At 44.7% G+C, this 22,043-nt stretch overlaps 1 protein-coding gene and 1 long non-coding RNA gene across 2 annotated transcripts in view; one reads left to right on the plus strand and one right to left on the minus strand.

The window, feature by feature from the left end:
- Nucleotides 1-22,043, plus strand: part of Hpse2 (heparanase 2 (inactive)) — a 282,113-nt gene that overhangs the window by 170,371 nt on the left and 89,699 nt on the right. The gene's annotated exons all lie outside the window — the stretch shown is intronic.
- Nucleotides 1,317-8,620, minus strand: LOC127687183 (uncharacterized). Its single transcript, XR_007978348.1, has 3 exons — nucleotides 8,522-8,620; nucleotides 2,001-2,284; nucleotides 1,317-1,602 (listed from the first exon to the last, which is right to left on the minus strand). It is a non-coding gene; the product is annotated as an uncharacterized LOC127687183 (long non-coding RNA).

A 22,043-nucleotide genomic window follows, 5' to 3' on the forward strand; every position in this document is an offset into this window, starting at 1 on the left:
GGAACAGCTGTGGGAGACACAGTACATGCTAGGGACAAGGACGTAGTGGAAAATTCTCTGTCCTTAAGTGTCTCTTAATTTACCAAGTGGAAAAATGTACCCGTGCTGTTTTCAGCATGTGTGGGGAAGTCTCCTGATGTGTGGCCTAATCCGCCTGAGGACTCAATCTCTTCTGAGCTCAGTGTACGGACTTCTTACACACTGGTGAGGTTCACACACTTGAGCATAGTACGTAGGGTTTCCATCAATGTCTGCTTTTCTGGGCTGGGAAGGAAGAATCTGTCTTCTGCAAACAATGACTGAGAGAAGCAAAAGCAGAATGGTGAGAACATGCCCACAGTGTTGTGAAAGGTCATGGCAGAAACCGGGAATCGTGCAGAGAGGACAGTGTTTGACCTATGTCTATGCATCAAAAATGATAATGTTTATGGTAATGTTAGATATAATACCAGGTATTATTGTTAATTCTTCTCCTGTGCTATCCATCTTATAAATACAGCATCTCTCTCTCATCTTCTGACATCCTGTACCGCTGATGAAGACCTCATTTACTTAAGGAGCAGAGAGGGAAGCCACAGAGGGTGATACACTCAGAAGTGGCAATCCCAGAACACTCTGGCTCCAAAGCCCAGTACCATTCTCTGTACCAGTGTCCCCAAGTGTCAGATGGGCGTGACTAATACAGAGAGAGGGGGTGGGGTGTGCTGTGTCTGCAAGCTGGAGGACAGTGTGGAACGTTGAAGCCGCCAGGACAACTGCACTCTCCTCCTGGTTCTTGTGAGGTCAGGAGGAAGTTTCAGCGTGATGGCACATGTCCTCGTCACTCAGCCAGTCCCCACCCTCGGATCAGAGGACATCATGTGCCTACCACAGCCGGACAGTGTATCCATAACATTTACCTTCATGTTCGTTTTCTAATTGTGAAAGAGCATGCTTAATTTTTATATAATATGATATAAAGTAAATATTTAATTATTAAGGAAATGCTGGCATAGATGGGCAAAGGAGGTCAGCCACAGCTGAGGCCCTTAGGGCGGGGCAGCACTATATAGTGTGATCAGGTCTCAGCAGATCGGCAGTGAGGGTAGACAGTAGCTGCTTATGCTAAGAGGGTCAAAGAGGGTCCACAGGAGAAAAGCTACTAGAGAGACAGAAACGCATCAAAGGGTGACACAGTTGGAAACTGAATGGTCTGGAGTGCTAAGATGGATGCCTTAGACGCTGAGGCATGAAGGCGGCCACACTGACTCTTTAGTGCACAGCTTCCTAATAGAGACATGGCTCTCCGTGGCTATACAAAACAAGTTGCATTTATTTCCAGCTGAATAAGTGAAATAATTTCTGAGGGGAATAAAAAAGCTTATTTGGTGGCAGTTGAACATTGTGGAGACAGCAGAACCCAAAGACTCGTGCCGATGCTTGCAGTGAGCTGCCCTCTGCAGCCTCGCCTCTCTCTGTGCGGTCCACAAAACAGGCTCTGAGAACGGAGGTCGGAGGTCGGTCAGGACTGAACTCAGTGGGCATGCCTGAGCTGCCAGGACTCAGAGGTGGAGACAGGAGCTTCATGATGTGCAAGATAGCCTGGCCTACTACAGTGATAACCTGTATTGAAAAGAGGAGAGAGAGACAGAGACAGACAGAGACAGACAGAGAGACAGAGACAGAGAGAGATAGATATTAAATTTTAAGACAGAAATTCTATCTTTATTCCAGTGCAATAGCAGTTTCAACTCTCTTTAACTGTCAATTAGTGGTAATTTCCACTTATTAAAAATGTACCTTTTTAGTAGAAAATATTTAACATCCAATAAATATAAGGAAAACAATCATTCAAAAAGATACTAATTTAAAACAAATTTCAAAACAAGGGAGTGTGTGTGGTATAATTTGGCTCCCTTCTGGCTTCAGAGCAAACCATGCGACTTTAAACTGTTTTGGTTGTGGCTTTGTTCCCCCAGCACTGCTTAGTAGCTGAGAGGCAAACTTCCGGAAGTAGAAACCTGAGGCTGAGGTGGGGAGTTGAGATCTCCTGACTCAGGTCCTTCCATGCTGCTTCCTCCTGGAGAGTCAGCCTCCTGCAAGCCTTGCTTATCCTCCGGTGGACTGGCAGAGCGCAGTGGAGTGGTTACCACACTAAATTATCATTTGTGCATGGTCAAGGACTGGTGATTGCGGAGCAGCCTGGGCATGGCACACCATGGAGCAGGCGCTGGGACTTCTTGTTTTCCTCTTCTCTACTGGAGTCTTTGTGAGAAGCATATTCTTATAGTGAGGTCTGCCGCCTCTGGAAAAGCAAGAGGACACATTATTACAGAAAATCTAAATGACATTTTCCGTCTTTTTCATTTCACTACAACGAGCAATTTTTGGCTTTTAAAAATGCTTTCCTGAAGGGGCTAAGAATATAGCCTGGTGAGTCAAGCACTTATGGTGCAAGGCCCTGAGTGCAGGTCTCTAGAAGCTGGGTAACACCGAGAATGGTGGCTACACCTGATCCCAGTTCTACAAGATAGGAGGTGGAAACGGCAGACTTCTCAGAAACTTGTGAGCCAGCTAGTATGCTATACACTTCAGAGAACAACAAACAAACCCTGTCTCAGATTAGGTGACAGGCAGAGGAACCAACACCTGAGGTTGGCATCTGTCCTCCATGGCATAGCATGCTGCCTATGTGCATGCTACACACACACTCACACACGCACACACACACACACACACTCATACACTCTCTCTCACACACACACACATTCTTATACACACATACACACATGCACACTCTCACACACCCACTCATATACTCTCACACACACTCACACTCACATACTCACACACACTCACATACTCACTCACACACACACACACTTTCTCTCCCTCTCTCTCACACACATACATACACACGCACTCACACTCATAAACACTCACATACTCTCACTCACACACACACACACACCTTCTTTCCCTCTCTCTCACACATACACATACACTCACACTCACACACTCATACACATACACACATATACACTCTCACACACACATACACTCTCTCTCTCACACACATACACATACACATACACACACACTTTTTAAAACTCTTTTCTGTAATTATTCAGGAACTTTCACTAACTAGACAATTCTTTCAGAACAAGCCATCAAATATTTATCTCCAAAGCACCTTATTCATAAGACAAAACCAAGTTTATTTTTATTAGTAGAGAAAATGCTACCTTAATAGAGTTTGTGGAATTTTAGCATGAAGAGAGCAGTCAGCATATTTATGAGATTTTGAAACTCTCTCGGGGCAGGTCATTTATTGCGGAAGCTTCGTTATAATTCAGAAAAATCACAAAATAATGATCTAGTGCGGGTGGATACAAACAAGGATTTTGAGTGGAGGGGTTTAGAGGAGACTTGAGATATCAACTGTTATTTTCTGCTCTGTGTTGGGAGGTTGGCATGACTTTAACCATTAAGCCACGTGCCGTTTCTGTCTTCCTGGAGGCGGAATTCCTGAAATACTAGCAAAGATACTGTGAGGATGGCGGGGGTCAGTTCAGGTTCCTGTGGACAGTGGCCATGATGTCACCTTAGGTTCCTGTGGACAGTGGCCGTGATGTCAGCTCAGGTTCCTGTGGACAGTGGCTGTGTAGCCATGGGTGATTTGGGGTCTTACCACTCACTTTGTTTCTGTCTTTCCATGACTGAAATCCTGTGTGACTGTCTTTGGTCCTCACGGTAGCAGTGTAAAGTACGCAGCTTTTACTTACTCTGTTCTAAAGACCAGTGCTCCGGGATGGCTTTGCCTTCCACCCTCCCCCTTCTTTCCTTCGATGAGGAGGAACAATACCACTCTCTTTTGAGGAAACCACTTTGGAAGTCAGTTTAATGGCTATCATATGTACTAACATGCCCACTACTAGGTATATAACCGAGGTAATTAGTAGCATATGTCTACACAAAAGCCTATATATTACCACATATCGTTTCTCAGGATTGCTGCAAAGTAAAAGCAATGTAAACATCCACTTGCTGATTAAAATAGGTATATCCATGCAAAGAAATATTATTTGACAAGAAAAGGAACAAAGTATTGATATATGCTACCTATATGAACAACATAGATGAACCTTGAAAACCTGCCATATGAAGTGCACATAACCAGCAAATGCACAGGGACGGAAAGTGACTTGGAAGGTTAGGGAACCACAGGAAGAAGGATGAGGGGAAAGTAGGAAATGCCTGCTATTCATTATGGCATCCCATCTAAACCTGCTTGTGGTGATGGGTATATAACTTTATGAATATACTAATAGCCATCGGATTGAATACTTCAGGTGAGGAAATATTATAATGTGTGAAATGTATCGCAATAGATCTACTTTTTAAAGGTTCATCACATAAGATAGAGGGAAGATCCTGCTGTTGAGTAAGAACTTTTACCTGCTAAGAATGAGGAATGAGTGAGGCAGGTACCTGGATCTGCAGAAGTAGGGCTGCTCACTCTGCCTGTGGTGCAGCCTTCTCTTCCTGTCGGCCGGGCTAGCCTTGGACCCCAATTCATGACTCTCCTGCCCCAACCTCCCAGTGTAGCTGCTACCACAGGAGAATGTCAACACACTGAGCTCACAAATTTAGTTTTTGAATGATAAAAAATAGTTTAATATGAAAAGTAGTACACAAAATGAGGGATAACAATAAGAAATGATTTTAGCAAAGAAGTATAGGGCAAAACCAGAACGGGGAAGTGGGAAGGGGTGGGTGGGAGGACAGGGGGAGAAAAGGGGGCTTATGGGACTTTCAGGGAGTGGGGGGCTAGAAAAGGGGAAATCATTTGAAATGTAAATAAAAAATATATCGAATTAAAAAAAAGACAAAAAAAAATAGCCATCTATAAATGCCTTGGGAAATGTAGCTTGTCACAGGTCGCTGTGGATTAACCTCTTTTTCAACACAAATATATAAATATACTGTGAGAGAAACACAGAACTACATGGCTGGGTGACCCTATAGCATGGATCACTGAGAACTCTAGATTTATCAGGTGATTTATTCTTACACTGGAGCACTAAGCTTTATGTTGATAATAGAATATCCTATATGTCCATCTGTCCTTGATCTGTCTTTCTGCTTCTCTTCATTTTTTGTTTATTCCATTTCTCTTACATTCCAGGCACTATAACAAGTAATATATTACAAATATGACTGTTATTTCTGCCCTCAGAGACTCTGTCCATGGCAAAGGCCAACATATAAACAACTTGCTAACATTCACTGTGATTAGTGCTGTAAAAATGTACAGTAAGCTGGAAACGTGAAGCCGGGAGCAGTTAGCTCTGTTCCAGAGGAGAGGAACTCTGTCTGCCAGCGGCTGCCCAAGCTGAGCCTTAAGCCTGGGAGGCTTTCCCAGCAGATGGCTCTGTGGTGGGAGGGCTGCCCTGCAGTAGAGGGCCACACTGTGCAGTCGGTGTCCAAGGCTGCCTTATTTGCTTCTCCTACCATTTCTCAATTTCCAAGGGAAGTGATGTTAAAACTCACTGTTCCTGGTGCTCTGCCTTCAAGTGGCATCTCACACGTGCCACAGTCTTGTGTTGTCACCAGCTCATGAATTAGCTGAGTTGAGAATCAATTTGTCAATCTTGCTTAAATAGGATTTTTATAAATTTGAGCTCTTGTCCCAAACCACTTGCATTACTTAATAGTTATTTTTCCATCTTTAAGGTTGAAAGGGTGTTAATTCTAAAAGTTGATATCTTAAATGTAAAAATGGATCACCCTAATCAATTACTATGCACACACAGAGGAGGGGACTAGAGAAGGAGGAGGGGAGAGAGAGAGAAAAAGAGAGAGAGAGAAAAAGAGAGGGGGGGGCAACATTAAGAAAATCTGTAGCTCTCCAGATTCTTTCTTCCCCAGAAAACTGAGAGGAGGGGTCTGCTTACCCTCACAGCGACATCACATTGTTATTCACCCTACATGTGGTCCTTAACTGTTATCTCAACTCTCTTACTGAGAACTAGAGCGCTGGGTCCTCAACTCCATTGAACTCTTGAATCTGAGTGAAAGATACACACGTGCTGGAAGCCCAAAGAGGGTAACAGAGAGGCCATATGTCAGGACTCTGACTCACAGCCAGTCATAGGGCTAACCGCCAGCCACCAACAACCACACAACTTCCAGATGGTTCCAGGACCCAGACGATACAGCAGAAACTTATGTCGTTATCATTTTATTTTCTAAACTGACCTGATATTATTAGCCTGTGGGTCTATTTGACTCTACATACTAACATGGCATAATCCTCAAGGAGTATGCTTCTAGGTTAGTGTTAGGGGACTATAAAAGGTATACAACATAATAGGAAATATTACACACATCTTTTTAAGGAAAAGTCTCTTTTCATGTCTTTACATCTGAAAGGGGGGAAAAATGAAAGCTAGTCATGTGGTCCTTCCCCCTCCTGAGATTGTAATGCTTTCATCATGCTAGGAGCCTGCGAGCCACACATGGACTCCAATGGGAATGATTTAAGGTAACCCCACCTGCAGGGCCAGCAGCCAGTGACTCCAGAGGGATACCCCTTTATTCCCCTGCTTCCTGAGTTTACTCAGCAGGCCCTGTCACCGTTCTCCACCTGGTTCCCTCACAATCACAATCTCCTGCCATCTTGTTATTCATAATGGTTAGCCTAAAAGGCTCTCCAAATGACTGCAAGACTCAGTGGCTCAGAAAGAAAACCTGGCTATTCTGAGGCCATATGGATAACAGCCTGCCACGGATTTGCCTACCTTTTGAGATCGGTCAAAGTACCTTCTACTGCTACTAAGGAGCAGAAGGGCTCAGCGTTTCGCAGACTCCCTGTGGGTGGAGAGGTAGTTCAGCCACTCCAGATTTAACATTTCTTAAAATTAAACACATTCCTAACCATACAGCCACATAGCCACACTCCAAGATAAAATTTATATTCGCACTGAATCATGTACACACTTGTTTGTGGCAGGGTTATTACTAACAGGAAAACCTGGTAAGGATCAAAATGTGTATCTGTGGATAAATAGTTAATCTCTGGTACTTCCATTTTATAGGATACTATTCTGCAAAAAGGTAGTGGGGGGAACTATTATCATAAACTTGAGTAAGTTCTTTTATTCAGTCTGTTTTGTCCCAGTGGAACATGGTCTCAAAGACAGGGAAATTTGTTGATAACAGAAATTTGTCTCTCATAGTTCTCATGGCTTCTCATAGTTCTCAAGTCCGTGATCAGCCAGCAGATTCTGTTTTCTGGTTAGAGCTACGTCTTCAGAAGAGGAGGAGCTCTGTGCTGTGTGTGCCTTTGCATAGTAGAAGACGGAGGGCGGGCAAGTAAGCTGACGGCTGTGTGATGACTTTCTATTTTTTTTCCGTTCTTTTTTTTCACATAATATTTTAATTCTTCTCTCTCATATCATATCCCAACAACAGTTTCCCCTTCCTCCCCTACCCCTAGCCTCTCTCTCCAGCATCCCTGAACTAACCTCCCCCATCCTCCAGATCCACCCTCTTCCTCCTCCCCTCAGACAACATCAGGTCTCCAGAGACATCAACCAAACATGTCATAACAAGCTACAGTAGCACCAGGCACATAAATCACTCCAAGGCTGGGAACCTAGTAGGAGGAAAAGGGTCCACAAGTAGCCAAAAGAGTCAGGGGCAGTCCCTGTTCCCACTGTTAGGATTTCCACGAGAGCAGCAAGCTACTCAGCCATAACAGAAGACCTGCGTCCCAGTCAGTTGATTCTGTGGGCCATGTTCCTCCGGTGTGTCCCTGACCCCTCTGGTCCCTTCAATCCTTCCTCCCCCTCCTCCACAAGACTCCCTTCAGCTGTGACACTCTGCATCTGCTCCCACCATGATGACTTTCTTAAGGGCCTTAATGCCATTCATGAAAGCAGAGCCTCCATGGTGTAATCGCTTTGAAAGATCTAATGCCATCATTTTACAACACCCGAACGTTAAAGGCAGCTCCTTGAAACCACAGATCTTTTTTTTTTCTTAAAAAAAAACAAACTGCTTATTGAAAAAGTTAATCTGAAAACAGTTTTAAATGACAAAATTATGAGATAAAGAATGGGGGCTGGAGAGATGGCTCAGCGGTTAAGACCACTGACTGTTCTTCCAGAGGTCCTGCCTGAGTTCAAGTCCCAGCAACCACCTGGTGGCTCACAACCTTCTGTAGTAAGATCTGATGCTCTATTCTGGTGTGTCTGAAGACAGCTACAGTGTACTCATATATATATATATATATATATATATATATATATATATATATATATATATATAATGAATAAATTTAAAAGAAAAAAAGAATGGGTTCACAGATGCTAGAGATCAGAAGTAGTGGGAGTTTACAAGGTAAATATGACGACTAAGAGACAACCTAAGAGAGATCTTCATGGTGGATTTCTTAGTTAGGACTTTACTGCTGTGAACAGACACCATCACCAAGGCAACTGTTATAAAGGACAACATTTAATCGGGGCTGGCTTACAGGTCCAGAGGTTCAGTCCAGAATCATAAAGGTGGGAACATGGCAGCATCCAGGCAGGCATGGTGCAGGAGTAGCTGAGAGTTCTACATCTTCATCTGAAGGCTGCTAGCAGAAGACTCAGTTCCAGACAGCTAGGAGTAGGGTCTTAAAGCCACACCCACAGTGACACACCTGCTTCAGTAAAGCCACACCTCCAAATAGTGCCACTCCCTGAGCCAAGCATATATAAACCACAGAGGGTGTGTTATGTTCCTGTTGCTCGGATAAAACAGTGACCAAGAACACTTTATTTTGGCTTATGGCTTCAGAAGGATGAGGTCAGGAGGACAGCAGTAGACAGGCATGGTGGCCAAAGCAGGAAGCTAAATTGGAAGCAAAACAAGGCTATAGAGTCTCAGTCTCCCATTGCAATAACATGCTTCTTCCAGCAAGGCTGTATAAACCTCTCCTAAGGATGTCACCAACTGCAAAAAACGTGTTCAAATCCCAGAGCCCATGAGAGACATGCTTATCCAGTTCACTGTACATAAGGGTTTTGTATACTGATGGTGGGAGTTCTATAAGTGTGAATTGTTGTTAAATGGTATGTAGCTATACATCTGCTCTTCTCATGTTTCTCAGTTTAATGTCATTATTACAGTTGTGTTGATGAGTACTATATAAAAAAAAAACTTTTAGAAACTGTTAAATGAAGGCATGATAAAAAAAGTCATGATTCAAGTGTGAGCAAACCACGGGCTGATACGGCCATCAGTGTTTTTTCAGGTATGGAATATGACTTTAAAGTAAGAATGGAAGATATTCGGCATTAGAGAATAAACCATAAGTGTTCCTGAAGCTTGGAGGATGCAGAGGATTTGAGGAAAGGTCAAGTGAAAGAGGCAGGCACTGGTGACCTCTTACCAGTGAGTTCATAGCACCCCAACGGAGTGACTCAGGAAGTGGCTGTGGTGTGTAGGCTGCTCACCACTCAGGAGAGCGCACTTTAAATACTTAGTGAATGTTGCAGATCTCCTGCCTCTGCCTTCAGGCCATGCAGGAGAGAAAGCTGGGCCATGCCTCACATGCCTATAGTTCCAGCACTTGAGCGAGGAGGCATGAGGACTCATTGTTGAGGTTGAGCTTAGATTACATTGGGTGGCTGTCTCAAAAGTGACAAAATGAATTTGAGGGAAGACCCAGAGTCACCACTTTGGGCTCTGCTCCTGGATGCTGCCTAATGGAGTTAGAGAGGAAGCACTGGGCATGCTAGTGTCTCCTTGCATTTCACACAGACTCCTCTGTTCTTTACTGATAAAACTGAATAAAAACTCCAGTTGCCATCCTGACTCTATCACATCATCCCGGTGTCCCATTCTTTCCTCTCCACCCAGCCTTTTGCATCTGAGGCTCCACTGACACACGGACTAAGGCTGTAGACCTGAGACCTGGACCTCACATGTCATCAGTCTACTCTAGACTTCTCTAGAGAATTCAAAATGACTTATCTAGGCTTTGAGACCTCTTTCTGATGGTTCTAAGCTCAACATTAGACTAGAAATGAAAACTTAGGCTTCGTTCCTACAGTAAGTGTGGCTTAGCATTAAGTAGTAATTAAATTCTGAGCCTCTGGTGAGAAGTGTAGTGGGTTTGAGCAAAAACCAGAAGCAGAAGGAAACAGAAACACATAGAATAGAGAGGAATGTGTTACAGTGTAAGGGAGGCTATGAGAACGACTGAAGTGCTTCGCTTTTTTTTTTTTTCTGAGCCTTGGCAAAGGAATCTCTTAAGCAATTTTAGGTTTTGAGTTTCTCTTGGGAGTTTCTTCATGCCAATTAAGAAATAAAGATTATTTGCTATTTACATCCTGTTTCGTTCTAAAGTGTTTCTCAAATGAACATTTTTTAAACATACTATCCTTGGTGCAGTTGTGCCATACAGAGTAGGCTCGAGGATTTGGATTCTGAACATGTAAGAAGCAGCAATGAGGCCAGAAAGGTTGAAGCTGCAGATTAGCCTGAGAAACCCACGGGAGCCTGGAAACAGTCCCTCGTAGGTGTCGCCGCGCACCTCATGACTGGTCCCCGTCCAGATGGCTGGACCATCTCCAGTGGAAAACTTGAATTTTCAGTTCTCACGAGGCACACTTGGAAAGGTAACCCCTCCCACAGTCGGTCTCAGAACAGCAGGAGTAAGAGTTCTCAGAATGAAGGCTCGGACCATTTTTGAAATGGATCTGAAGCCAGGTTAGTTCAAAGGATTCCGGTGAGGAAGAGCCTTTGTGGGTGTTTTTGTCCTGGGGGCTAGTGTGTGGACAGACTTGAGTCTTTGTTCTCTTCCCCAACAAGATTTCTTTTTTAAAGATGTTCAAGAAATTGCAAGACAGAGATGGGATAGAGCAGATAAAAAAGACCTTCCCACAAGGCTAAAAGTCACTCTTATCGAATGGATAATCAGAAAGTTCCTTAAAAGGGTTCCTCAGCATGTGGAGAGCTCAAAGAGCGCAAAGATCAGAGACCTTTCAGGAGGCAGCAGGGCTCCATTGTCTTCCTTTTCATATTGATTATGCTATTTATTTACATCCCAAATGTTGCCCCCTCCTGGTCTTTCCTCACAGAGTTCTATTCCCCATCTCCTCTCCCCTTCACCTCTGAGAGGGCAGGGTGCCCCTTCACAGATATCTCCCCTCCATGGGGCATCAAGTCTCTGCAGGATTAGGTGCATCCTCTCCCAGAGACCAGACAAAACTGACTTCTGCTACATAGGTGCTGGGGCCTCAGACCAGCTCAGTCTCTGGGAGCTCCCAGGGGTCCTGTTTAGTTGACACTGTCTTCCTGTGGGGTTGCCAGCTCCTTCAGCTCCTTCAATCCTTCAATCCTTCCCCTAACTCTTCCATAGGGATCCCAAATCTCGACCTCTCTCCTTAAGTGGTGATGGAGAGGAGGGAAGTCTCAAAGGAACTGCAAATTGTTGGATTCTCCCTCCAAATTGCCACCAGGTTAACGTTCCGATGAAGCAAAACTGAATTTGCTGCTTGCTATTCTAAGAAAGAAACCTTTCTTCACAGTATCTTAATAGCATCTCTGAAAGGCAGGAATCAAGTCAGACTGTATCTGAGGCTTGGGGGAGGCCTTTAAATGCAGAGACATGATTGACACTGGCCTAATGGCTTCAAATGATAGTTGGAGGTCAGTGGCCTGGCAAAGCAATGATTTTGTGATAAAGGCTTCAGTGATTTTTAGAGAGTCACCAGTCATTTACTGTTGTCAAACACAAGCACTCTAATGCGAGCTCAAATGGAACTTTCTGACAAAACAAAAGAACACAGTTTCAAGTTGTGTCCTCCTGGACAAGAGCTTCATAGGATAGGAATGCCATGTTGACAAAGACAGAAATTATGGAAGTCAGTATTCTGCTTGCTGGTAGGTGGTTTCTGCTCCCTGTGGGTTATTCTAGGTAACTGTGCAGGATTACTGACAGATATTATAGGTTTCAGTGTGTTGTTTGAAATGAATGAGATTAACAGAAAAGGAAGTGAGAGCAAAATTTCATCAAATTGAGAAAATGAAAGTGAATTGAAGTTGGAGGCGAAATCTTCAACTTCCCTATGAGAAACTGAAGGACAATTTCTGTAGGTGATAATCAAATAGAAAATACTTGTCGTGAGAGGCAACACCCTCCCTCTCACAAAGAACCTTTGGCACCCTTTAGCAATGTGGATGTTATCCTGGCAATGGAAAGGCATAAAGAGGAGTGGGCTGGTGTTGCAACTGAGAATTCAGGGGAAGGCTGCAGAGAGCAGCTGCGCTCCTCAAGGGGTTCCCTATTGGATCCCGCTTTCTGAGAGCAGTGGGGGAGGGGCTGGGGAGAAACCACAGGGAAGCAATGGGCACTGGAGACAGGGAGGCAGAGAAATAGGATAGGCCTGAGGAGGGCACCCTGAAGGGCAGGGGTCTGACAGTGACAGATGCACAGGAGGGCTAGGGACCCTGCTGAGTTTCCTCTCTCTCAGACTCCCTCTATGCTTCTCCCAACATGGGTCTAAAGTCACTTTTATTACAGTTTTAGTGTGTTTATTAAATATACTTTTATATTTCCTGTTCATAATTGAAAAAGCAGATGAGCTGAACGTTCTCTCTTTCTCATGACACACACACACACACACACACACCAATAGAGTTTCTTATTTCTCTGCGGTCTTCACTTGACTTGCTTTTGTGAGCGAGTGGCCTTCACAGACTGGCTCTTCTTCCTTCCCCAGTCTACAGTTATCCCCTGTGGACATTTAACCCACTTTTTCATATGCTAGAATGTATTACTCCCGATGCCCTTGACTGCTGTAACCTGCTCTGTGTCCTAACTGCTGCACTGTAAGCTGCTTGCTTTGTAGCTGATGTATACTAGCCACTTCTTTTTAGCTCTTTTTTTAAAAAAAAAAAATGCTTACACACATATTTTCCAGTAAGAAGTGGGGGTAACTTTATTCTACTTAAAAACTCAGTAATCAATTTCAATCCATAGTACATTATTGATAACAAAGTCAGTGTCAGCCTGACTTATGGGTGTGAGCATAGGAGAACACTGACTTGGTAAAATTCTAGAAGGTAATTAGCTACAAATATAAACCTTGTCTTCCTCAGATGAATTCGCTAAATTACACAATGAATGACAACATAGTAAGCAGTTGGTCCTTAACTTGGATGCTTTGGGAAATGAAGTTTTTCGGTGAGTTTAGGAGTCATTGTAACACGGCACCAACACTGGACAAGAAGCCAGGCCAGGAGCCTAACTTCACACCGGCCGTGAGACCTCAGACACAAGACTTGATCTCTCTAAACTTCCCTTTCTTTACCCATGTAATGAGGCTGATAAAAGTACCTACATCCCAGGGTTTTGTGAGGATCAGCAAACACTTAGCGATCATTGTCAGCATCAAGGGCACTACAGCCACTGCTGTTACCCATCCACCATTTGTCTTCGTGCAAATGACTTTACCTGTGGGACACCTGTTAGAATCAAAATGTTTGCTTGGTGGTCTCTCTGGCAACAGTCAGGTATGCCTGACTCATAGAAAAGGGGCTGCTTGACCCTTCTCTCTCTCTCTCTCTCTCTCTCTCTCTCTCTCTCTCTCTCTCTCTCTCTCTCTCTCTCTCTCGCCTTCATGCTCTCACTCTGTCCTCTCAGCCCTTCCCCCTCTCTCCCCATTGCTCTCCCTCCTGTCTCCCCACATGGCTATGGCTGGCCTCCTCTACTCTCTCTCTGCCTCTCTGTCCCTACTCCCCTCTCAACTCCCCTCCCCGTGCCCTGAATACACCCTATTCTATACCATACCATCCATCATGTGGCTGGTCCCTCAGGGGGAAGGGATGCCTCAGCATGGCCCGTGAAGGCACCCCTCTCCCCACACCTTACCACACCTCCACCAAACATATTCCTTCTCTCCCTATCTTTTTATAAAACAAAAAACAGCCAGAGCTACACAGTGAAACCCCATTTTGGAAATCCAATAAAAAGCATAGAATCACAACGGTCTTTCTTTCTTGTCTGTTTCACAATACCCTAGTTCATCTTGCTTCCATCCACGGCCACCGTGGCTACTCTGTTAACCGGCACCTATAATTCACCCTTACATACATAGATACCGTTTCTTCTAAGGTGACTTTCTGGGTTTTCTTAGTTCTCTCCTACAGTGACTGACAAATCTGTATTCCCATCCTCCCTCCTTCCTGCTAGTTCAGAAAACGGTAAAATGTAAAGGGGAGAAGAAAAAGGGAAGAAAGGTGCCATCCCCTGTGGGTGTTATAAATGTCCCTGAGGTAGAGGTGGTTCTAATAGTGGAGCCTCATTTCTGCGTGATCATCCTCGTTAGGAGTCCTCAACCATCCAGTCCCCAGTCTCCACAGTCTGACACTGTTCAATCCCTGGGTTTCCCTTCTACTTCACTTTAAATTAGCAGGAAACTAAGGACAACCTGAGAGTGTCCTTTGGTAAATAATCCTCATTCCTAGATCTCAGAGCACAAAGGGAATCTTAGCCATTATCCGCCCCTGCCCCCCCCCACCCCCGCTTCTTTTCCTCCAGCATTCTGGGCACTCGGTCTTCTCTCCAGGCCCTCCCAGTCCTCCTGCTCCTGTTCCTATGGGTCCCCCATGAAAAGCTCATGCCCCATCCCTGTTCTTTCAAGTATTTGCTTTTTATAAAAGTGATATATTAATAATTATCCTGAAAAAATAATGTGTTCTAAATAATGAAAGATTTCTTAACATTCTGTTCCTAGTTATCCTTCTCTTTCATTACATTATAACTTTGATGTATATTCATACTGACCTGTGCTGTACGAGGCCTCTCATGGGAGTCGGTAGACAGATGGTTAATGTTTTTCTAGGTTTGAGAGATTGGAAGAGAGGCTGGAGAATGATATTGAGGGGTTCAGAGTTTCCTTTGGGGGTTGATAACAATATTTTTTTAACGTTATAGTGATAGATGCACAATTCTGTGAATATACTAAAAGCCACTGAATTTTATACTTTAATCAGTGAACCATATGAAGTGTGAATTATATATCGATAAAATGATGGGAAAAAAGAAATATAATTGTAATCTCATTAGATATACTCATCAAAGCAAATTAAATTCCAGGCCATCTCCAAGGGCTGCTACCTCAGCTTCCCATCCACAGCTCCATGTTCTAGGACAAGCCCGGCCTCCTCAGCAGCAGATAAAGCTCTCATGGACTTTGATCCATGACCCTTATCAAAAAGTAAAAGATATACAAAGACTGAGCTCCAATTAGTTTTCATTTTCTAGCCTAAGAGTAAGAGTCAAATATGAAGTGCCCTAGACGGGAGGGAGGCAGCGAGCCCAGTGTCTCTTCATTCTGAAGCAATAGGAAACAGCTCTCAGATTGTCTGTCCATACAGACCTTCAGCTGTGTCATGGATGAAAACGATAGGCCCTTTGGGGATGGGGACGGTGAGAGCTAGAAAGGTGCTCACACATGCTCCTCTCCAGAATCAGGCTCATGAAACAGCCGGAAATAATTCCCTTCTTCTACACATTGTCTCTGAAAGCTTTTCTACAGTAGAGATAAGTTCTGTATTTTATATGAATAACTCTAAGGTCCCTGCATTAAATGCTGCTATTACATTTTAAAATCTAATAGCAATAAATAATGAAATGTACAGTGCCTAATATACAGCGTTGCACTGGTGAAGCCTCACAAAGATTCCCAGGAGATAAATGTCGTCTCCTTTTATGGTTAAGTAACCAGCCGGGATCCACTACCCAACACCAGTGCCCTCTCAGCCACATCCCACCCAGCCGAGCCTCTGCTTCCTGTTTCAGCTTTGAACATCACACTAAATACTCAAGAGCTCCGTTAGCTCATGAGCCTCAGCTGGTTCATTCCTGCCTTGTTCACCACTCCTAGCAGGGGACTCAGCACATGTGGCAGCTGAAAGTCCACCCAAGGACCGGCTGCCTTACCTCCCCCTGAGCAGGCCAGACCTGAGCACAGCTATACACCTGAAGCCTCTGAGCCCTGTGGATAGAGTTCACACAGGGGGCCATGTGGAGACACTGACTAATTCCAAGAAGGGATTTTCTTTTTTAAAAAGAGGATGTTAGGGGGAGTCTAAAGGGAAATGTTAGGAAATTAAAGTCTGTGGAACCAGCATGAAGGCCACTTACGGATTGCATTAGTCATGGAAGGTGAGTTCACTGTTGAAAAAGCAGGGACACGGAGAGATGGGAAGGATGCATTGAAAGGATAAAATGACAGGTATGAGAGTTCACAAAGTGCCTTCAGCTGCAAGAGCTCAATCCCAGTCGCCCCAGTGCACGTGAGCATGTGTGCATCCGATCAGAGCAAGAGGCTGATGCAGAAAGATGCTCATTAAGATGCGGCCAAATGTTCATAGAAATAAAATTGACCTCTGGGACATGCAGACACCCTCTCCAGGGAAGAAATAAATCATCATCAATAGCATCTGGTCTCAGTGGAAAGAAGATATACTGTGTGGGGGAAGCAGTCGTGTTTCAGAATTACAAGCTAAGGCCAGATAAGAAACAAACAAGGGAAGCATCTTGCTTTGAAGTAGAACTCCAAGATGTCGTGTCCCAGAATAGACAGGAAGCCCAGGAGCTACAGGGAGACTCAGAGCTATGGCCGTGTGGCTGGTGTAACTGCCAGCGTCCAAAGCAAGGGCCCTTCCTCACAGAAAACTTAGGTTGTGTGTGAAGTGTTTGGAGCTTTATCTTGGCAGCATCTCTGAGTGCCTCACTTATTATATATATGTACAGATAATATACATATACACATATGCATATTAAATGATTTCTTACTCTCATGATGTATGCCAGCAACCCACAAGCACTACATCTTCTGCAATCAGTCTTAGGAGTAAGAAACTAATTAATCCTAATTTTCCTGTGGGAACATTGGAGATAGGATCCTATTCATTTTTCAGTTCTTGTATAACTGGCCAGTTGTGTCAAGAAAAGTGATTTTTGAAAAATGTAAAATTAGGGCAGTGAGGGTGTGCCATTTTAATCCTACCACTTGCGAGACAGAAGTAGGCAGATCTCTTGAGTTTGAGGCCAGCCTGGTCTACAGAGTGAATTCCAGGACAGTCCAGGCTACACAGAGAAACCCTGTCTCAAAAAACCAAAGAAAAGCTGAAAGCATTTTACTCCTTTGAAACCATTCAGCAATCTTTCATTAAATATGGCATGCTTTGTGCAAGGTTAGAGTCTGTGCGATATGAAACCCGTGTTTAACCCAAAGCATTACTGACTGTTCCAGGCAGAGAATGGACCAAATGTTGACATATTTGGGGTCTTTCCCCTTCCTTTTCTAGAAATATCTCTCCTGGAATCCAACTCTGACATTCCCTGACTTTCAAAAGTTTAGGTAATAAATCTCTCCTTAAACTAGTATGACTTAATGCTTTTTTCTGATTTTATTTTTTTAAAGCTGTATAGGCTGGCTGCCCTCAGTGAGATCACAGCAAGCTAAGTCATCCGACTTGTACACCTGAAGTTTTACACAGTACAACTCTAAGAATGTTGAATATCCATAAGTAATATAATTAGAAATGTATCAGAAAGAAATAATCTTTTTGAAGTTGGACATGATGATTGTTTCATGCTGAAATTAAGATACAGTTTATAAAGGGCCCAGTTGACCTTTCCTGGCCAGTTGTCCACTCCTCAACCTCTGCAGGTCTATGGCCTGTTCTGTATTTCTGATAACAGACTGAGTAGCTCTGTCTTTTCTGAAGACAAGGAGATCAGGTGATGGGAGCTGAAAAGACAAGGCAGTGTATCTAGCTACCAAGCCACTGCTCACTCCCGAGTTTTCTATTTTAATGATCACATTTTTTCTAAAGAAATGAAATAGTCCTTACACTACGTGTGTGGACAATTTAGGGCTTACTAGTTGTCAGTTTATTGTTAAAAAACAAATCCTTCCTCTTAGTCCAGAAGAGGAAATTTGGGGCAGACAAGAGAGTTTCTTAAAACCAAATCAGCACACATTCATTTGAGAACCTCCAAGCACAGACCATAACACAGCTCAAGCAAATGCAGCTCAGAAACCACATCACATAGACAGCACCAAACTAATGGACCACGGCTGAACACAAGGCCAGATACAAGGAAGAAGGCCACAGGGATGGGGGGGGGGGAGTCTTTCTTCAAGAAAGAATATTCAGATCTGACTTTGGGGAGAGGGGAGGGACAAGGAGCAAGGAACGGGCACCCTGAGGTAGATTTCTGCCACAGCAAAGGAACTCTTGACTAGACTTAGAAGGCCTGCCTGGAGTGTGGCAAGAACAGTGAGGGCGCCAGAGACACCAGTGCGACACTGCACAGCTATTAGCACTTAGACTCCACAAGAAGCTGGAATCATGTTGGGTCCTTTACTTTGTCAATATAACAAGTAGAAATGGTGTCAGAGGAAGGTTCTTTGGTGGTCAGTTTGCGAGTCTGGAGTGGAAGATCCAGCAGGGAAGGGCATTACCTGGGCATATATGGTCCTCAGCTGAGATGGGACCTGAGCTTTCCTGAAAGAGATGAAAGAGAAAGTTTCCGAACAGAGGAGGCCATAGCGGGGTATTGCTAATATCCTCCACCCCCCATTTCTGTGCTATTGAGTCTCGTCTACGCAGACAGATAGGAATAAGTCAGCACGCATTTGTTAACCAATTGAAGAGAAGATCAGTCAAAACTGCTTGAGATTATCTAGGAAGTACAAGTAAATTTTGACAGGTATAGTATTATTTAAAGGAGGAGGAAAAAGAAGGGAGGAAAAGAAGAAGATATTGTATATGGTTATGAAAAGAAAGGGGGTTGATTTTATAGTTTGAAATGCTACGTGGCATGTTAGGGTCCTTCATATTTTAATTAAATTTCTATTTTAATACTTTAAATTTGTAATTAAAGTATAACTTACAATTTAATTAAAACTAGAAAATAATAAAAGAATGGGAAGATAACTGACTGGGTTGACCCATCTCTTACAACTTTATTGATCTATAACATAAATCCCATAAAATAAGCCTTTAAAAATACACAATTCAGAATGTTCTGTTCTATTTACAGAGTTATACAACCATCACCACTGTCTAATTTGAAGTCATTTTAGCACCCCCAAAAGAAACTCCACACCATGGCTTTGTGTGTGGGTCCGGGGAGGGGTGCTTATACACATGTGTGTGTATGTGTATATACATGCATGTAGAAGCTAGAAATATATGTCAAATGTCTTCCGTTTTGTGCGCCATCTGCTTTGTTTTGAGACAGTGTCTCATAGAACCCAGAGCTCACGGACTCAGACTTATTGGCGGATCAGCAAGGCCTAGGGATCCTTCTGTCTCCACCAATCCAGCTCTGGGATCACAGTCATCTGCCACTTAGCCTGGCTTTTACCTGGGGCTGAGGGCTGAACTCAGGTCCTCATGGTTGTGTACCAAGGACTTTACTGACCGAGCCATCTCCATAGCCTCTCAATGTGGCTTTTTCCAAGCAACTCGATCCTAATTTCTATCTCTTGACACCATAGGGAAGCAAACTGTAGCAGACTGAACAGCCAGCAGCCCAAGCATTTACTGTGGTTATTTTCAAAGAAAAGGCACGTGCTGCTAAGCTTGATGACCTAAGTTCAATCCATGGGGCCCACACAGTGGAAGGACAATTACCACAGTTTTCTTGACTTCCACACCCAAGGCTCCCACACCCAAGGCTCCCATACCCATGGCTCCACACCCATGGCTCCCACACCCAAGGCTCCCACATCCAAGGCGCCCACACCCATGGCTCCCACACCCATGGCTCCCACACCCAAGGCTCCCACACCCATGGCTCCCACATCCAAGGCTCCCACACCCAAGGCTCCCACATCCAAGGCTCCCACACCCATGGCTCCCACACCCATGACTCCCACACCCAAGGCTCCCACACCCAAGGCTCCCACATCCAATGCTCCCACACCCATGGCTCCCACACCCATGGCTCCCACACCCAAGGCTCCCACACCTAAGGCTCCCACACCCATGGCTCCCACACCCAAGGCTTCCACACCCAAGACTCCTATACCCAAGGCTCCCATACCCATGGCTCCCACACCCAAGGCTCCCACACCCATGGCTCCTACACCCAAGGCTCCCACACCCAAGGCTCCCACATCCAAGGCTCCCACACCCATGGCTCCTATACCCAAGGCTCCCATACCCACGGCTCCCACACCTATGGCTCCCATACCCAAGGCTCCCACACCTAAGGCTCCCACACCCATGGCTCCCACACCCAAGGCTCCCTCACCCATGACTCCTATACCCAAGGCTCCCATACCCATGGCTCCCACACCCACAGCTCCCACACCCAAGGCTCTCACACCCAAGGTCCCCATACCCAAGGCTCCCACACCTATGACTCTCACACCCATGGCTCCCACACCCATGGCTTCCACACCCATGGCTCCTACATCCATGGCACATAGGTACCCACTCCCAACATACAAAATAAATGAAAAAAATTGAGTTCTCCACAACTGTTTTTGAGAATTATATGGTCTTCTAGCAGTGTCTTTTCTATGTTAGCCCTGTGCACATCTGGAAAGCCTGATCCCAGATGTGTGATTTTCATCCCATGGGGTGGACCCACAGTTTTGGGGATCCTGCTGGCCCAGCTGTGCTCTCGGAGGCTGGTTTATTTGACAGGACCTGCAGGAGGTGGCTAGTGGTGGTTGTGTAACCCTTGATTTATTACTGTTTCCAGCCAAAGACAAGTGTTATACACACACACACATACACACACACACTCACACACACACACACATACACGCACGCATGCATACACACTCATACAGATGCATACACATGCATGCACACTCTCTGTCCACTCACCCATTTGGAGGTGAACACAGAGAAGGAAACACTCACAGCACCCCAGTCGATTTCTCTTTTCTCTCAGATCAGCTGGTCTGACTTCTCCCTGTTGCCTCCTTTGCCTGTGGTCTGTCAGCCAGAGGTGATGACAAGGAACATTTCAGACTCTTTCTCCATCTGCTCCAAACACCAGGAAGCTGCAGGCCTGCTTCCCTCCAGGCCAGCTTAGAAATCCTAGTGTCAGGATAGAGCAGACTTCCAAAAGCCAAGCCAGAACATTTAATACCTGTGCAAACCCATGTAGAATTCCTATGCCACAGGGTCACGGCTTTATGAGTGTTTCCACGACATGGTATTATTACACCCCAAATCTCTCACCTCATATGTCACTCAAGCATTCTCTGTCAGGAAACCAAGGAATAAACATCGAAAAAGAAGATTAATATTAGAAAGACTTAAGAGTAAAGTTCACGCAGCCATATGGTTCAGCTCAGAAGGGACATGTGCGAGCCTTCTCCTTATCCCTCACCTGCTTCACACTTCATCCTGCCTCACAAGCCAGGCAGATGCCCCTGCAGCAGCGGCGCTTGGGCAGATTCTAGCAGTTACTGCTCCTGGGATGTGACTTAGGAATGTGTGTGTCCCTTGCTCTCAGAGTAGTGTTTTGTTTGTTTGTTTGTTTTATATTTTGTCCATTTTTTGTTTTTCAGTACAGACTGCCGTTTCCTCCCTGACAGACAGACAGACAGACTGTGTCCTCCCGTGGGAGTTTGTGCGTCCACGGAGAGCTCCGTGTTTGGGGACAGACAGGGCTAGCGAAGGACTAGTGATATTCTGAGTCTGACCTTCTTCTCACGTGTCCATTTTTCTTTCCATTCTTTTCTTCCCTCTGGAGCCACAGGAATGAAGTCCCCTCCCCGTTTGTGAGAAAACCTCTAACTCAGAACTTCTGTGCTCTACCTTGGGAAACAAATGAACAAACAAACGCAATCAAAGCAACCTCCTGGGAATGAGCAAAGCGACACGCTCTTCCCTGTGCTCAGTGACAGAGCTCTGCCGCAGAGCCTCCCTATCCTGCGGCACTGCACAGAGGCTTGGGGAAGTGGTCAAATGGACACCTCCTAACAGAGCCGAAGCCTGACCTGAAAACAAATGTA

Source organism: Apodemus sylvaticus, chromosome 1, assembly GCF_947179515.1.
Source record: "Apodemus sylvaticus chromosome 1, mApoSyl1.1, whole genome shotgun sequence".
Classification (NCBI taxonomy): domain Eukaryota; kingdom Metazoa; phylum Chordata; class Mammalia; order Rodentia; family Muridae; genus Apodemus; species Apodemus sylvaticus.